This window comes from Tenrec ecaudatus, chromosome 10 (assembly GCF_050624435.1).
Source record: "Tenrec ecaudatus isolate mTenEca1 chromosome 10, mTenEca1.hap1, whole genome shotgun sequence".
Lineage (NCBI taxonomy): Eukaryota > Metazoa > Chordata > Mammalia > Afrosoricida > Tenrecidae > Tenrec > Tenrec ecaudatus.
This window is the reverse complement of record NC_134539.1, coordinates 119,837,073-119,852,397: the sequence shown is the minus strand read 5'-3', so window position 1 is coordinate 119,852,397 and position 15,325 is coordinate 119,837,073. Positions and strand designations below refer to the sequence as shown.

Below are 15,325 nucleotides of genomic sequence, written 5' to 3'. Positions count from 1 at the left end.
GCACTCCCAACTATACCATGTAAAATAAAAATCCATGGTGATAATTAAAGACAGTAGCCTGAAAACAATGCTAAGACACTTTTTTTTTCAAACAATAACAACAAAATTAAATTAAACCCCTGGTCTACAACTTATTTGCCTTGTGGTCTTATTTCTTTCAAGCCCAGTCAGTGTCAATGTACAAAACTGAGTAACAACATAGATGAATGTCAATAATACCAAGCCAACTGAGGGGCCATTTCCAACTAAGTGTACAGCACCACCCTCCCACCAAGAAGAATTCACTTCAGAGGACAGCACTGATGCTACAGCTCAAGAAGAAGGGAAGAGAGACTGGTCTGGCCAGAGCACACAGGAGCCAACGAGGGGGCATAAGGGGAAAAAAAGAAAAGAGTGGCGTACATCCTGGCTCACCAAGCCCTGAGGACAATGTTCCTGCTCAGAAAAGCAATGCACAGAGATGACCACAACAGCGTTCATCATTGACCCATAGCACTATTGGGGACAACACTAGAGCCACACAGTGGGAACTGTGCCCACCATGAGCTCACCACGCCGAAACCAGAGTCTGGGGGCATGCAGCAGAGCAGCGGAGGAAGCAGAGCAATGAAGTCCCCAGGGATAGAGGCGGTGCCAGGGCATGGCACCCCATCAGACTTGACTGGAAAGCACCTGTGAAGGAAAACAAACAGACGCTGAACTATTCATACGTTTATATGTGTGTGTGTGTGTGTGTATGTGTGTTGTTGTTGTTGTTGTTGTTGTTGCTATTGTTTTACTTTCTGTTGTTGCTTCGTGGTACTCTATCTTGTGATAGTACATAGCATGTCTGCCTGGAAGGGACAGGCGGAATGAACACACCAGAAGAGAGAACAATGGGATGACAGTTCCGGGGGGACAAGGGGGTAGGGGCAGCAGGGGAAAGGAAGAGGGTGTTAACAAGCCCAGGGACAAGGGAATAACAAGTGATCCAGAAATCAGTATCAAGGAGGGTGTGGGAGGTTTGGCAGGGCCGGATCAAGGGCAATGTAAGCAAGAGGAATTCTTAAAACCCAAATGAAGGCAGAGCATGCTAGTGGGACAAGAGGAAAGTACAAAGAAATAGAGGAAAGAACTAGGAGGCAAAGGGTAGGGGAGTCATAGAGATTTAAATACAGTCATAGAAAGATGTAACTCTATTTATATAGGACGGGAGGTGATAGATCTATGTACATATACTTATAGGTTTAGTATTAAGGAAACAGATAGACAGTGGACCCCTGTTCAAGTACTCCCTCAACACAAGAACACTTTGTTCTAACAATTCGGCAGTCTGAGATGCTCACCTGTCTGGCACGATCACCGATAACAATGGGTGCACAGGCAAATGTGGTCAAGAAAGCTGATAGCGCCCAGCTACCAAAAGATATAGCACCTGAAGTCTTAAAGACCTGAAGATAAACAAGCAGCCATCTAGCTGAGAGACAACAAAACCCACATATAAGAAGCACACCGGCCTGTCCCGACTTGATCACTGAGGACAAAGTGGGTGCATAAGCAAAAGTTGTGGACAAAGCTGATGGTGGCCGGCTATCAAATGATATAGCATCAGGGGTCTTAAAGGCTTGAAGACAACCAGGAGGCCATCTAGCTAAGAAACAACAAAGCCCACAAGGAAGAAGCACAACAGCCTACCCCGACGCGAATGCTGAAGACAAAGCGGGTACATGGGCAAATGCTGTGAAGAAAGCTGATGGTGCCCAGTTGTCAAAATATATAGAATCTGGGGTCCCATAGGCTAGAAGATAAACAAGGGGTCATCTAGCCTTTTCTTTCCGCTTCGAACCGCTCAGGTTTGCTTCGGGAAACTCCTGCTCAACATTCTCTCGTTCTGGTCCCCCCCAACCCCCCTTGAGGACTTCAGCTGTACACAACCCCCCTCTCTGGTTGTGCTCCCCCCTTTCACCCCTCTAAAATGTCCAATAATCTACAGAGGGTCGTCCTGAAACCCGCATAAGAAAATTCAGGCCAACACCTCACATTGATCCAGAATGACATGACATCAATAAAACTTATTCAGAAGATCTTTTCCCTATGACACCACCAGAATTAGAAGAAACCATTCGAGATGAAAAACTAAGAAGACTTAAGCAGGTGCTGAGAGAGAAAGAAGTAGCTCTTGAAGAAATGCGTAAGAAAATGCACCCAAAGTAATAAAATATAGTTAAAGACTTCAGTTAATATAGTTAAAGACTTTTTCCCCAGTATACTTTTGTATAAAGTTAATTATAGGAAGATTCTGAAAATGTCTTTGAATATGATCATTGATTTTCATCAGTGGATTGTAAATTTTATGTAAGGACTACAGAAAAGGTTCATTTACATATGACTCCTGTGTGAATAACCTACATAGGATAGCTGCAACTTTGTCTTAGGTAGATTTTTTTTAGAAGGGAAATTTTATATTTTTCAATTTTAAATATAATTCCCTGAGTTTGGATACTTTTGCAGGACTTTTGTTATTGTTGTTTATACCTTTAATAGCTAAATTGCTCAGGTGTTATACCAACAATAATTATTCTGTATTTCTGACTTTGCAATCTTAGAGATGATTAATTCAGAACCTGAGTTTTGCCAGTGGCCTTATATATGTATTCACTTGGTCTCTGTACCCATAAAATGATAGCTTCTACTTACTGTATATTGTACCTTTTAATTTTTATTATGTGAAAGGAAATATTGCAACATTTAAATATGCAAACATTTCTTAAGAATGAAGAGTGTTTGTTTTGTAACGTACAAAACAGCTTTGTAAAATCCAAAATGGGTTTTTAGAATGCAGGCTATACATGACGCATTGTTTTATGTTAATTATCCCTTTTGCCCTCAAGTTGATTCTGATACATGGCAACCTCGTGTGTACAGCTGTGCTCCAAAGGTTTTCAGTGCTGTTGACTTTTCATAATCAGATCATCAAGTCTTCGTAGATGCCTGTGAGTGGATGAATCACCAACCTTTCAACTAGTAATTGAGTGATTAACTTTTACCACCGCCTGAAAAAGACAAAAACCTTTTGCCACCCAGTCCAAATCTGATTCAAACAGCAACTCTACAGGACAGAGTAGTGCTTGGCCACTCAGAGACTCCTACTACATGTTTCTATGGATTTGCCTATTCTGGACATTTAAAAAAATGGAATGATATAAAAAATTTTTCTTAGGACTGGTTTCTTTCACTTAGTACTAATATTTTTAAAGTTCATGTAGTAGCTTGTATTAGTACCTTCATGTTGAATAACCTTTTATTGTACGAATACTCCATGTTTTTTGTTATCCATCAGTTTGTGGATATATGTTTTCAATTCTTGGGTATCTACCTAGGAATGGAATTATTGGATCATGTGAGTAACTTGGTGTTCAGCATTTTGAGGAACTCAAATTGCTCATTCAAATTGTTTCCCAGTACATTCTCTCTCTCTCTCTTTCTCTCTCTTTCTCTCTCTCTCTCTCTCTCTCCCTCCCTCCCTCTCCCTCTCTCTTCTCTTTCTCTTTTCTTTTCTCTCTTCCCCCTCTTCTTTCTCTTCTCTCTTCCCCCTCTTCTCTTTTTTCTCTCTCCCTCTCTTCCCCCATCTCTTCTCTTCTCTCTCTCTCTCTCTCTCTCTCTCTCTCTCTCTCTCTCTCTCTCTCCCCTCTCTTTCTCTCTTCCCACCCCCACCCTTTCTCTCTCTCTCTCTCTCTCTCTCTCTCCCCTCTCTTTCTCTCTTCCCACCCCCACCCTTTCCCAGCTCCCAAAGTTAGTAATTATTTCCAAGCCTCCGTCTCAGGAAATCCCGGGTGAAACCCCGCGGTCCCCTTTCTGCAGAAACTGTGGTCTCGTCTCGTCTCGTCTCGGGGCCCAGCACGCAGCCCCCACTCCTCTAGGTTGCTGGCAGGACCCTCCACCCATCCGTCTGGCCGCAGACACCCAAGGTCGGCCAGGGGAAGCTGACTGGGAAGTCCTGTCCCTCGCGAAGAAGGCGCTGGCTTCCCCAGACGGGGAACTTCGGTGTTTGCTCTCAGGCGACCTTCCCGCGGCGTTCCCACGGCCGCCCCGAGCGCTCCCGCGCCCACCCAGCCCCGGAACGATCCCGTGAAGGAACGGCGTTCCTGGCGAGAAACGGCTCCTATATTCTCCCTCTTCTTCTCGGTGTCCCTTTCCGCGGGGCTCCGGGTCCAACTTCGGGTTTTGAAATCCTTTCCAGCTTCCTTCAGAAGAAGCGCAGCTCCAAGCAGCACTTCGCGCCGCTTCCCTCCAGGCCGGCTGGCAGTGCCCGCTCCGGGGGCCGGGGCGCCCCGCGCTCCGAGGGACCGAAGCAGCCCTGGAAGGTGCGAGTTCCAGAGGGTCCCGCTCCGGGACCCAAGGGGACTGTTGGTAGAGACTCGGCACAGATACGTCAAAGGGTGAGACCACCGCTGAAGTCCAAGTCTCCGCGAAAACCACCAGCGCTTCCCCTGTGGCAATCGGTCTCCCCAAGTGGAGAAAGGAAGTTTCTGAGTTCACGGCGAACCTCCGAGGACAAGTGAGGTCTCCCAAAGGAACGGGAAGAGAAAGTGCTTCCCATCCAGGCTTCACTTTAAACTTGGCCGTTCGTGGGACTTCTCTAGAGGGTTGCGGAGTTGCGCCAGCATAAGCTCCAGGCAGGTCTGAGCGAGCACTTCCAAGTACTTTCCGGCGCGGGGGTGACTCCTTTTTCCTTTCGGATTGTCCCACTTGCCACCCGTCCCCGCTGAGCGAATGGCAGCCGCTAAAGTCTAGCAGACAAAGGTTCGCAGATCCCTCTGGGGACTCGTGCACAGAGGTGTTAAATGAGAAATCCAAAAACTGTCACGCTGGGCTGAATAACTTTTGTCCTTATTTATTTCGTTTTCTTCTTGTAGGAAGCGACGCACTTAGCTCTAAGCAGTGGAGAGCTGGGCATGGGATGGAGTTCAGATGTCTTGCTGGGTGCAAACATAGTGGATCCCAGAGTGGGGCTGCTTCCCTGGATGAAATCACGGATCTTAATGTGCGGAGTAGCCATGAGTAACTTTCCCATACTCTTTCTCACGTTGCAAGCCCGTTTGGGCTTAGGATGGAAAATAACTTGCTTGGTTTGACCTCTCTACAAGTCGTGTATTATTTTTCAGAGTGCTTCACAAATATGTCTCCACTTTCCTCTACTTACCCATTTCATCTAATCTCTTGTAAAGCCAAGTACTCCTCACACTCCAAGTACTGGTTTTGTTTGTTGTTTTTGTTATTGTTGCTTGCTCTGGCTCCTGTTACGTAAACTGATTGTGATAGCCAAAGAGAGAAGGTCAGGGCTGTTTTATATGCCTGTCAATAGACAATGGCAAGAGTGGGAGAAAACTAAACATTCTCTATCATGAGTCTAGCTTTAACAAAGGTTACTTTTATTCGATGTCTTGTTGGAGGCGGTTTAAAAAAAATAGGAAGTTTGCAAGAACACATTCTAGTGAGGCATTAGCTAACCTGGAGTTGATATTCTTTTAAAAGGCCAGATTCCTAGGAGAATGGGGTCATTAGCATATAAATAGAACCAACCTTTCAGGAACTACTCACTTTTTTACTTTTCTTTGCTCAATGAGATGTCTTAACTTTTAAAATGTATCCCCACCTTCAGTGTTTATGCCAAATCACTGTTAAAATCATGTCAAGCTTCTCTTTGAGGTCATTTTCGAAGCATCAGTGCCATAAGTGTTGACTGCATACGGAATAACAGGATTTGGATGGAAAAACATTTGCTGTTTTTTTAACTTCAGACAAGAAATGCTTATGTAAATGTTTTACAGTCAAAATAATCTGAATTTCTGGTGGAAAAGTTATGAGCATCTCTTAAAATTGTCATACAAATTGTCATACAATTTGTTCAGTTTAAGAATTTTCTTATTTCTGTGAATCAACACTTGTGGAAAGTTGTCATTCTAACTCAATTTTCTGGTTTAAAAACTTCTAAAAGCTTACTTATGTTAAATTGAAACTATGTCACTCTCAAAATGTTCTGAGTGATGAAATGCAAAATCAAGGTCACGTATTTGGGTAACTTTCTGATGTATATGGCTATAAAATCTTACAGTTTTGTTGACCAAAAAAAAAAAATTGTGTTTCCCTTGCTACCCCCAAAGAGATTTTGTCAGTTCTCATCATAATTTTCCTATTAGCAGAATATAGTTGTATGAATTGTTATCCCCTTAGGAAGAAAATTCATCATTGTGAAAGCATTATAGAAAATTAGAAATATTAAAATTGAGCGTTTGATTTATTCAGCTAAAAAAAACGGGGGGTAGGGGGGGCCATCTAAGTGAAAAACAACAAAGCCCACATGGAAAATGCATACCAGCCTGTGAGATGACAAGGCATGGAAGGGATCAGGTTATCAGGCATCAAACACAAAATAAAAATCATAGCATTATGAATGAGGGGGAGTACAGAGTAGGAAACCAGGGCCCATCTGGGGGAAATTGGACATTCCTTTGCAGAAGGGCTGTGGGGAGGTGACAAACCCATCAAAGTGCAGTGTAGCAACGATGAAACATACAATTTTCCTCTAGTACTTGAATGCTATCATGATCCCAATTTTACCCCCCACTATCATGATCACAATTTTACCTTACATAACCAGCTGGACCAGAAGATGTACACTGGCATGGATAGGAACTGGAAATACAGGGAATCCAGGACAGATGAACCCCTCAGGAACAGTGGTGAGAGTGGCGATATCGGGAAGGTGGAAGGAGAGTGAGGGAGAAAGGGGAAACATGATAATGTCTACATGTAACCTCCTCCCTGGAGGACAGACAGCAGAGAACTGGGTGAGGGAGATGTCGGATGGTGCAAGACATGACAAAATAATATTTAGAAATTACCAAGGAGGAGGAAGTAAGGGATAGGGGAGAGTTGGGAGGGAGGGGAAAAATGAGGAGCTGATGCCAGGGGCTCAAGTAGAAAGCACGTGTTTTGAGATGAAGGCAACATACATACAAATGTGCTGGACAAAAATGATGTATGTACAGATTATGAAGCCCCTAATAAAATGATAAAAAAAAGACAGACACAAAGAAGTACATACTGTAGGATTCCATTTATAACACCTTCTGGAACAGGCAAAGTAAATTTACAGTGAAGAAAGCAGATCAGCAACTGGACAGAGGGACTGGACTACAAAGCAAGCACAATGGAAATGCTCCTTATCTTGATCTTGATTGTGGTGGTGGTTATTCAGGTGTGTCAAGACTCAAACTGTACCTAGAAATGATGGGCGTATAGAGACAGCAAGTAGAATAAGGGTTACTGGGAAGGGTTACAGTAGGGGTGTGTGGAGGGTAAAGGGGAGATAATATCAAGGAGTTCAAGGAGAGAATGTTTTAAAACTGACTGTGGTAGTAATTGGACAATATTCTTGATATGACGGAACTATGCAATGATATGATACCTGTATTACCAACCAATAAAAAGGTTTTTTATTTAGGGGTGGGGAACAGACCTCAAAATGTACTCTTAAAAAAGGCAAATGTTACTGTGTAGGTAATAGCTATGTCTATTATACTTTTTTTTCCAAATTATCAAACTCTCCACTTAAATGGGTGGAAAAAATGTTGTAAAGTATAACTCAGTAGAGTATACTTTATACTCAGTATAAAAAAACCCTGCTACTTCATCTAAGCTATAACTATCAGACTCCTCTCCTCTAGAGGGCAAAGTAGGAAACCAAAGATTCAAAGATGAAGCTGGCCTGTATATACAAAGCCAGGCTTCATCTACCCTAAATGCAGAGCTAAACGGTGTCTGCTATCAATAAAAACCATTCTGACGCACACCACAATGCATACATCCTGATAGACTGGAGGGAAGGAGGGTATGGAATAGCACCTAAATTCTTTTTTTTTTCCCCTCTCTTAACATCGACTACTAGACCAGTTAAGTCTAAAGGGCTCCCCACAGACTATCGCCCTGGAATACTACATAAACCTTGAACCAGAACTTCCTCCAAAGGGTACTGTGTAGCTAAAAAACAGATTGACTAATAAAATAAAGAGTATCGCCCATGAATATTGCAAACCTTTTTTAAAAAATCATCTGTATGAGACTAAATGGTTCACAATTACACTAAAGCAAAGATAAAAGACCAATGGTACAAATAAAAATAGAATTGAAAAGATAATGTAATTTTTCCATGAACTTTCTGAAACTCTTTGCCAATCTTTCCTGTTAATCATATTACATTGATACTTATGAGCTTACACATGTCTTCCCCAACAAAGAGTATGACCTAGAGCTCTGGAATTCTTTATCACTATCTCTAGAACTAAAAAGAACACCTGGAATATATAGGAGGAGTTGCTGAAACATTTAAAAATTACTGTTAATTCTTGATGATTACATAAAAGTAACTACCATTTCTGAGTACTTGCTATGAACACTGTCCTAATCTTTTTACATGCACTGGCATAATCAAACTTAACAATAATTCAGTGATGTTTATATCTCATTTCATGAAAGAAGACTGAAGCTCAGTGCGATTATGGCCATTGCCCATAATGATACGTAACAGAGACAAAGCTAATATCTGATTCTAAACTGTGACTTAGACCATTCTCTAATACTATCTATCTCTTTAGTTCAACTGCAAATCCTGGTGGTCTGGTGGTGAAACACTCAGCTGCCAAGTTAAAGATTAGCACTTAGAACTGTCAGTCAGTGGACAAAAGATGAAGACCACAGCCTTACAAAGCTTATAGATAGTTCTACTCTGTCCTATAAGGTTCCTATGAGTTGGAATCAAGTACATGGCAAAAACAGTTCAATTGAACCGTGTCACAATTGATCATTCCATTGCATATTCACGCAAAAAAAATAAGGCTTTTAGAGGCAATACTAGGGCGTTTTTGTTAGGGTTTTTTTTTTACTACAGGGGAGAGCACAGACGCGGTCACCCACGGACATAAATTACGCAATTGAGTTTCCCACATTTGTGGAAACTGCAGGGGTCAGCACATTCAGAGTGCAATGGATTAGCCTCGCCCTGGGAAAACCACCTTCGTGATCATGGTATCTACCCTTCCAGGTAAGTATAAGGGTATTTTTGCATATGGTTTTAGACAATTTCTTGTATCTTTACTGTCATGTCTTGTAGTAGTCATATAAAACAAAACAAAAACCAAACCTACTGCCATCAAGTTTATTCTGACTCACAGTGACCCCAAGTAGGGTTTCCAAGGCTGTAAATCTTCACAGGAGTAAAGAGTTAGCAGTCCAACACTTACCCAACAGCATCACCGTGGTTCCAATCCTCATATAAGCCCCTCCCAGTCAAGCCTGCCATACTACCCGTTATAAGTCCTGTCTCTCTCAATCACTAAAAGAATGATTTAAAATACTAAAAAATAAATCACTGATAAAATTATTCTGCTGACTTTGCAATTAGCAATGCAGCAATTACCCCCAAAAATCATGACAGCTCTTTTGAGGATAAAGGGACAAGAGAAAATTGCCTGGTCTTAAGAAGGGAAAAAATGGTTCTGTTCAAATGGTAACTTTTTTAAAAACACTGGAATAATTTGATTGCTCTTCCTAGGAAACTAATTTTTAAATCACAGAAAAAACAGAATTTCATGTACTTAATTTTTTAAATTGTGTATGAATTTAATAAGTAAATATAGAGCATTTGCAAATCCCTAATAGCATAATTTTATGCAAATATACATGCTCTATCTTTTGTTAAGATCGTTTCAACTTGCTGGAAAGTTCAAGAAACAACCGCTATATACATACACTTTATTATTTTTTAAAAATCACATTATTGTGGACTCTTACAACTCTTGTAACAATCCATACATCCATTGTATCAAGCATATCTGAACATATGTTTCCATCATTATTTTATAAACATGTACTTTCTATTTGAGCCCTGATATCAAGGCTCTTTTTTCCCCTCCCACCCTCATAAACCCCTTGATAAATTATAAATTATTATTTTCATATCTTACACCAACCGCTGTCTCCCTTCCCCCACAGTTTCTGTTGTTCATCCCTGGGAAAGGTGATGGTGATGGTTATATGTTGATCATTGTGATTGGTTCCCCCTTCCTCCCCTCCTGTCCCCACTCCTTCCTACTGGAAACCCTTCTGGTTTCCTTCCTGAGGGGGTTATCTGACCTCGATTCCATGTGTCATGAGCTCTTATCTATACCTGTGTACATACTCCAGTCTAGGCCACAGTGAAAGGCAGGACTGGGGATATGATAGTGGGTGGTGGTGGTGAGGAAGCATGAAAGAACCAGAGTAACTGTATTTTATCAGTGTGAAACTGTGCCCTGGTTGACTCATACCTTCCATTGTGACCCCCTTATGTAAGGAGATGTCCCATTGTCTACAGATGGACTTTGGGTCTAGACTTCAACACCCCTTGTTCTCAACAGTATATTTTTTTGTTTGTTTTGGGTCATCTGATGCCTGTTACCCAATCCCCTCAACACCTCAGCCTTTAAGACCCCAGACGATATATCTTTGCATAGCTGGGCACCATCAGCTTTCTTCACATTTACTTGGGCACCCATTTTGTCTCCAGTGATTGTGTAGGAAGGGTGAAAAATCACAGAATGTCAGGTGGGTTAGAACAAAGTGGTTTTTGGGGGTCTTTTTTTTAAGAACAAAATGTTCTTCTGTTGAGGCAGGGCTTGAGCAGAGGCTCAAAGTCTGTCCACTTCCTCAATGTATTGCCATATAAATGTAAGTACACACACTTTAAAAAAGAGTATTAAGCAGTTAGACTGTTCCACTGACAGTCTAAAGATTTTATCCTTGTCATCATGCAGCTTTGAAATTTTCAAAGCCTCCTGAGAAAAGCAGAGTTTGATTTCCACCCGCCACCCCACTTCTCTGGAACTTCATAAGAGAGTGTATAAAGTTCTCTCAAAAGAAAGCTTGATGATAAAAACCAGCACCACAAAAAAAAGTTCTGCAAATTAAAAACAGAGACTTCTGGCTATACAAAGTGGACTAAACACAAGGGTTGTTCTCGGTTCTATGCCAAAACCTCATACACACATAAAATAAATATATACTTTAGAAGATATGTCCATGAGGGCAGGGAGAACTGAAGAATCTAGAGCGATATGAAAAACCTGGGCTAGCATTAAAGACTCTCTCTCTCCCTCCATGAAGACCACCAAGCAGAGCTGAGGGCAGCAGACGGTAGGGAAGCGTAGTTGGACTTCCGGGAAGTTGATGACAGAGTGACATACCAGAGGGACTCCGCAGAATCCAACACAGGAGAGTTGCTTAGAGGGAAGTTCAACAGTGCTGGAACGTAGGAGAAGCATCATAAAGGTAAGTAGGCACATTGGGTTTTGAGGGGCTGGGGGCTTTTTTTTGGCTTACCTCAGTGGAAGCCGGCTGGGGCTTGACCTTGGCCCCATCACTGTATTTGCGGGGACCATTTTGGAGCCTGTAGGGGGGCTTGGTCTCAACACAGCCACAGTTTGCACCTTCCTGCCTCAGGGCAGGGACAGGACCCTTGCAGCTCCACAAGCACGGATGGGGTTCAGCTACATTGTTGCTTCTGTTTACATCTCTGCTCTCTGTTCCCCCACAGACTTGGAAGGCTGTGCAGGGGCTTTATCACGGCACAGGCACAGATTGCCACTGCAATGTCTGGGTAGGGACTAAACCCTTGCAGGTCCACAGGCGGGGAGTGGGACTCAGCTACATAGTTGCTTTTGTTTCCCTCTCTTCCCTATATTCCCCACATTCTAAACTCTTTTTTTTTTGTCTCTTTCCTGTTCTCTCACACACCTTGAGAACACTCCCTTTGGCCTAGGGCATTTATGCCTGTACCACACCCAGCTAGGTGAGCTCCAACCTGAGTAGCTAGCCAAAGGCTAGCGAAAGCCCTATTTTCCCTCCAGGAGATACTCTGCATAAATTCTCACAGGAGAATTCCTGCCTGTGTACCTGGGGGCATAAGGCAGCTCACCCAATACTCATCAATATTCCAAGCTGTTGCAGGAACCTCTGCCCAACCTCCGCAACACCAAAGCAGGCAACCTATCAGCCTTCAGGGGCACTCTCCTGATAGGGAAGCCATGGGAGGATAAAGTGGTAGGTTAATCCCATAGAAAAATTAGCTGTAGGAAGTTCAAAGAAGCATTCCTGTAAGTCTCCCAGAGAGAGCCAGTGCTCTTCAACTCCCTGGAAAATGGCACCTGGCTCTTCTAAAACTACGCAACACAAACAGCCATCAGCCCCAATGACCGCAACGAAAAGACAGTAGAAACAAAAGGCAATGGCAGAAGATGTCCTGAGCATAACAACATACATAGAAAAAGCAGACATTGAGCTGCCACCGGAAGAAATTTTGAGAATATTGCTTGGAGTCATACAGGATATGAGGGAAACAATACAGAAAAAAGATGAAATGATAGAGGAGAAAAAGGCCATACACCATACCTCCAAGATACGATCGCCAAAGACAAACGGGTGCATAAGCAAATGTGGCAAAAAAAAAAAGGTGATGGTGCCCAGCTATCAAAAAAGATAGTGTCTGGGGTCTTAAAGGCTTGAAGGTGAACAAGTGGTCATCTAGCTCAGAAGTAATAAAGGCCACATGGAAGAAGAACATCAGCCTGTGCGATCACGAGGTGCCAAAGGGACCAGGTATAAGGCATCATGCAAAATAATACACACACACACACCATAGTGAATGAAGGGGGAAGTACAGAGTGGAGACCCAAAGCCCATTTGTCGGCCACTGGAGATCGGTTTAGGAGAGAAGATGGGTCAGTCAGGGTGTGATGTAGCACTGATGAAGAACACAGCTTTCCCCCAGATCCTGGATGCTTCCTCCCCCCAACTACCATCATCCGAATTCTACCTTGCAGGACTGGAGAGGGCAGAGGTTGTACACTGGAGCATATGGGAGCTGGAGGCACAGGGAATCCAGGGTGGATGATACCTTCAGGACCAGGGGTGTGAGGGGCGAAACTGGGAGAGTAGAGGGTGAGTGGGTTGGAAGTGGGGAACTGATTACAAGGATCCACATGTAACCTCCTCACTGGGAGATGGACGGCAGAGAAGGGGGGGAAGGGAGACTCCAGATAGGGCAAGATATAACAAAATAACAATCTATAAATTATCAAGGGCTCATGAGGGAGGGGGTAGCAGGGAGGGAGGGGGAAAAAAGAGGACCTGATGCAAAGGGCTTAAGTGGAGAGCAAATGCTTTGAAAATGATTAGGGCAAAGAATGTACGGATGTGCTTTATACAACTGATGTATGTATATGTATGGATTGTGATAAGAGTTGTGTGATCCCCTAAGAAAATGTAAAAAAAAATTTTAAGTAAAAAATTTTAATCTAAAAAAAAAGTAAGTACTAAGAAAAAAAGCAAGCACTATGCACACTAAAGAAAACCTCCTGAATGTGTAAACATTTTGGGGGATGACATAACTGACAAGGAACTAACTACTCTGTAAAATCAGTAATAAAAAGACAAGCAATCCAACTTTTTAAATGAGCAAAGCATAGGAACAGATACTTCATCAAAGGCAACATTGGAGAGATCAGCAAACACATTAAGAGATGCTTGAAATTATTAGCCATAAAAGAGATGCAAATTAAAATGAGCGCTCATTTCACCCCATCAACAAAAGCACTGATAGAAATACGGAAAACAAAAAATTCTGTCAAGGATTTGGGGAAAATGGAACTCTCATGCACTGCTGCACTGGTGGGGTTGTAAAATGGTGCGTCCATTGTGCAAAATGTATGGTGCTTCCTTTAACATCTTAGAAATGGAGTTACCATCTTATTATGACCCAGCAATCCCAGTTTCAGGTATATATCCTATAGAAATTAGAGCTGTGACAAGAAAAAATATATATATGTATGTATATGTACACCCATGTTCATGGCAGCATTATTCATAGTAACAAAAAGATGGAAACAACCTACATGGCTCATCAGTGGACGAATAGATAAAGAAATGATGGTGCAGACACACAATACAATGATGTGCAATAAAGAATGAGTCAGTGCGATGGACGAACTTGGAGGACATTATGCTAAGTAAAATAAATCAATTTCAAAAGGACAAACATTATATGAGACTATTATGGCTTACACACAGAAGCATTCTTTGATGGTTTAAAAGGGGGAAAGATGGAAAATCACTAACTAGACTTTACACACGTACTAATGTGGGTAAAGGGAAAGACAGTATGTAATAAGGACGAGGTCAGCATTACAAGACCAAGCTAAAAGAAGACACTGGAAGATATGCAAGAGTAAAAGGCAACCTTCCAGAAAATGATCCCAAATGGAAGCATACAAATGACCTAGAACATAGAAGATTAATAATCAGATAAAAGATAAATGAATGAAGCCAACAAAACAAGTATCTTTGGATATTCAGGTGACCTAACTTGAACTTTTCAAGCGATCCACCCACGTTGACTAGCAGCCATAGGAAGAAATGGAAATTCTGGCTTGTTTTCTGGTCTAGTGTCACCACTGATATCACCACTTCTGCACCACTTCTGCACTATTCTAATGCTACAAACGTGCTTTTCCTTTTAAATAGCCAAGGTGGCACCAAGAAGCCACCATTTCTTTATGGTTCTTCAGGATACTGTCTGAAAAATAGAGCACTCAGGCTTTCATTCAAGACAGCTACAGTGACCACAGATGTAGCCACAGCTCAGTTTTACACAAAACTAAGTATTTCCACATATACAGTTTCTTAAAAAAATCACTTTGACTTTGTTATGTAAGCTCAGTATTGTAAAGCACTAAGTACAAAATAAAGCAGGCCATTTTATATTCAACGTATCAGAAAACTGCACTAGGAATCGCACTCAACAACCAAGTTTTGTGCTTTCTTTCAACCAAAGGAAACACCAACTATCAACACAGCATACTTAGATCTAAAAACAAGGCTGATTTCTACTCTTTTATGGATATTGCTCACAATCCTTCTGTAATTAAATTAGAGTCAAGAAATAAAAAGCCCCATTCATTCCTCCAAATTTAAAGCATCCCCATTTTAACCCAGTGTCCCCACGAATACCCAGTGTCCAAGGTAGACACCTACCTGGCACAATATCCAACCACAAACCCACACTGATCCCAGCATTGTAACATGCTAAGCACCAGGGATGACTTAGCAGATTATCCAGCAGATAGTAAAGCATTAGCTGGCTAGATTGCAAGGCAGTCTGAGGTAACACTGCAGCATGCACTGTTTTAACCTGGGACTTTCTACAAGCAGAGAAATCTTGGATCAAGGATCTATCTTTGTCAAATTCAACCAA

The 15,325-nt window shown here is 42.2% G+C and overlaps 1 protein-coding gene and 1 non-coding gene across 8 annotated transcripts in view; both read right to left on the bottom strand.

The window, feature by feature from the left end:
* The window catches only part of ACACA (acetyl-CoA carboxylase alpha), a 318,090-nt gene that overhangs the window by 188,944 nt on the left and 113,821 nt on the right, over positions 1-15,325 (bottom strand). The window lies entirely within an intron of this gene.
* On the bottom strand, positions 8,927-9,090 carry LOC142460292 (U1 spliceosomal RNA). The gene has a single exon (XR_012786529.1). It is a non-coding gene; the product is annotated as a U1 spliceosomal RNA (small nuclear RNA).